Source organism: Manis pentadactyla, chromosome 4 (assembly GCF_030020395.1).
Source record: "Manis pentadactyla isolate mManPen7 chromosome 4, mManPen7.hap1, whole genome shotgun sequence".
Taxonomy (NCBI): domain Eukaryota; kingdom Metazoa; phylum Chordata; class Mammalia; order Pholidota; family Manidae; genus Manis; species Manis pentadactyla.
In genome coordinates this window covers 21,362,160-21,365,823 of record NC_080022.1, presented here as the reverse complement: position 1 = coordinate 21,365,823, position 3,664 = coordinate 21,362,160, and the positions used below count along the sequence as shown (strand labels likewise).

The window sequence follows — 3,664 nt, the reverse complement described above, 5'->3', positions numbered from 1 at the left end:
CACTGTAGTAAGAGGCCACAGATATATTTGCCTGCTCCCCTCCGCTCCTAGTTCCTTCTTGGAGTCTCTTTTGAGTCTGCTGCTGTTTCGTTCCTTCAGTTTTGCTTCGTTGTTATACTCCACAAATGAAGGAAATTATTTGGCACTTGTCTTTCTCCACCTGGCTTATTTCACCCAGCTTCATCCATGTTGTTGCAAATGAACACATACTTTTCCTACTTCAAGGATCAGACGCTGCCCAATGAATGTGACCCCACCACTCTCAGACACCTGGTAGAAGTTTAAAACCCCCAAAACCATAATTTCAGCTCTTTGAACATCCCCACCCCATAAAGTCGTTAGCTCTCATCATCACTTCAAGCAGGGGCGCCAGGACCAACGATCACTAGCTGCCCAACTACCAAAAAATTATGCTTCCGAAATCTCTTGATGTCGATTCCGCACGAAGAGCATACGAGCTGCCCTACGTGTGCCACTCACGACAGAAGCCCTTTTTATCCAAGGAAAGCCAAAGCCAAGGTGGCAATGTTAAAGAATCCCTCTTTTGGTAAAGGTGAAAATAAGCCCGATGCAATTTCCTTTTCCACCTTCCTGAAGTTGAGGGGTAAATTGCAACACCGTCAGAGCTGGAAGGATGTCGTCACAAGGAGATTCTACGATTTGTTCTTTCGATTTTTATTTGGAAGTAAAGGCAAAGATGTGCGCTGTTATGCAAATATGAGCAGTGCTTGCTGGGAAGGTGCCGGCGGGTGCATAGGGAGACTAGGGGAAGAGCGGTTGCCGGGGGGGGGGGGGGGGGGGGGGGTAGGAAGCTGTCGCCCGCTGCGGTAGGGCGCGTCAGCCGGTGTCCTCCGCTGCGCGGAAAGACCGGTTTTTCAGCGGCAGTGGGTACCTGTCTGGAGAAGACGCGAATCCCACCCTATTAAAATTGAAAATGCACACGCTTGTGCCACTCTTAACCATCCACCCTGAACGGTGGCCCCAGTACGCAAGTACCGGAGGCACCGGATGACTGTAAAAGCGAAAAATTGGGAGCAATCTAATCGTCATCTATACAACAACGGATTAGCAGAACGTGATCTATTCATCAAGTGGAATACTATCTGCCGCACTTCGAAGGAGGAAATTAGGCATCCAAGAACATTCAGTGATAAGAGTTGCAGAATAAGGTACAGCATACCATTAACATGAAGAAAAAACGCAATACTACACTTGAACTGAAGATCGTTATCAACAGATATAAAAATTGAAAAAATGTGTTGAATAGGATACCGCATGATCCTGTTACTGTAATAAAGACTAACGGGTGCACATAAGACCCAGTGTTATTTTCTCTACAGCATATATTTATATGCATTAACTTATTAGAAAAGATCTGAAAGAACACACATCGGTGATTAACCTCTGGGAAGAAGGGAAGGGATCAGGATGCGTCTGTGATATACAAGACTTTAGATTTACCTGTATTCTAATTTTGTAAAAGCATAATGGATTATTATTGTGTAATTTTAAATATCTTTAAAATATAGTCCTTACGTTTTGTATTTTCTCCGTATACTTCATTTTTTTAAAGTCAGGTTTACTGAGGTATAATTTACATTCAGTAAATTCACCTTTTTTTATCATAGGGTTGTTTTTACAAACCTGTAGTGACATTTATCTGCTACCACAATTAGTCCAAATAGCAAACGTTCTATCACTCCAAAAAGTTCCTTTGTCCCCTTTTCTGGTCAGCCCCTCCCCCTATTCCCAATCCTGGCAGCTGATACTATTCTCTGGCTTAGTTTTGCCTTTTCCTGAATTATCAGAAAAAGGAATGGAACCATTCACACATGCTTCATTTTTAATATAAAAACAATGTGCACTAACTGTAAAGAAATTCAAACAGGACAGAAATGTGAGGATGTTTTCCCCAAACTATTAACAGTCTAATGTTTATCTTGCCAGACTATTTTCTATGTGCATATAATTTTTTTTAAAACAAAAAATACAGATCGGTAGGCATTTTACTTTCCTTAATGTATTTTAATATATTTAAGTTCCTGACCTCTACAAAGTAGAAGCTGCAAGAAAAGAGTCATATAAACAGCTCTTACACTGTAATAGGAACCAGATGTGTAGTATAAACTGGTGGGAAGCCTAGATATGGGCAATGTCAGTGTGTCTGTTGGCAGCTCCTGCAGTCCACCAGTCATCTCTTACCAACAAATTATTTCTCCCCTCAGCTCAACCTTCCAATGCCACTCCATTGCACAATAAATAAAATCCCACATCCCCACCAGTCTATAAGGTCCTGCTTGACCTGACACTTGCCCACCTGTCCAACTTCATCCTGCTACTCTCATTATCACCCATTAAGCTCCAACCACCTTGGCCATTTTGGTCCTTGAATAAATTCTTTCCTAGCTCAGGGTCCTCCATCACTCAGCTAGATACATCTGGTTTATTGTCTCCTCTTACACTTTTGTGTACTTGCTAATGCTGTTTCCCACTTCAGATTGTAAACTCTCTAAGGCTAAAGATATAATGTCTCATCTACTAGTGTATATTCAACACCCAGGCTTGGTACACAATGAGCACTCCTTTTTGTTGAATGAATGAATGAATGTACATTTAAATAGGGTCTTATAAAAAGGTGGGTAGGAGTGACAAAAAGAGAAAAAATATGTGCCAGACCCTTAGAATGAAGAGAGCATTGGCAGGGAATAAAGGTAGGAAGGCAACTTGAAGTCTAATGTTGAAGGGGCCTTGAATCTGCGAATTTGGATCTGGTTGCAGTGTAAATGGCTTATCAAGAATTTGGTGGGATGAGGATGAGAAGATATAAAGACATGGAGGGCAGATTGCTGCACTAATCCAGGAGGCATTTCTTCCTGATTCCTGCTGGCAGTTACTGTGCCTTATTCTGGGCTGTCACAGTCATTTGTACATTCCACTGTGTTTTTAAGTTCTTAGCCATCTTAGTGTGAACCCCGCAGAGGCTGGGACTAGGTATTTTATGGTAAAAAAAACATCAGTTTTCACCAAGCGTTTGCTGGATGAAATAACCAACATCAGTTTAAGGATTACAGGACAGGTTTAGGCTTTAGATTGACAGCTCTGAGTTCAAGCTGAGGTTCTGCACTTATTAGCTAGAACCTTGCTTTCTCACAGTTTCCTTTGAACGATTGAACGATTAAATGGTAAATCCAAAGGGCACTTAACAGTTCCTGAGTTAACTGTTAAGTGCTCAATTATTACTACTCATTGCCAATACACAGGCACAACCGCTCTCTCTAGTCTTCGTTCTTATGCTAGCAACTCCCCTGCTGGAGTCCAACAGGATACTAACGGGGTGCTGCTGTCCTAGGTGATATCCCCGTTCCGATATTACGATAAAGACACCAACCGAAAATGGCGACCTCTAAGCTATCCGAGGGCGTCAATCACCGGTCATGATAGCAATATATATACGACAGCAGAGTCTGCAGGGAAGAAACAGCGAGGGCAGGGTTCGCAACGCCAGGGTAGAAGACGCAGAGCTCGCCAACGCTGCCAGTCAACCACAAGCAAGAAAAAGCCCAGCAGCCGGACCAGACCCAGAGCCCAGAACAGCGACCACGTGTCGCAGGGCTCTCTACGTCTGCGCAAACCAGGCGCGCGCCCGCCGGCCGGAAGAGCCGCG

General features: G+C 43.4%; 1 non-coding gene across 1 annotated transcript; it reads right to left on the bottom strand.

Moving 5' to 3' along the window:
• Positions 1–362: 362 nt before the first annotated feature.
• Positions 363–496, bottom strand: LOC118927156 (U11 spliceosomal RNA). Its single transcript, XR_005030731.2, has one exon. It is a non-coding gene; the product is annotated as a U11 spliceosomal RNA (small nuclear RNA).
• Between the last annotated feature and the right edge of the window lie 3,168 nt (positions 497–3,664).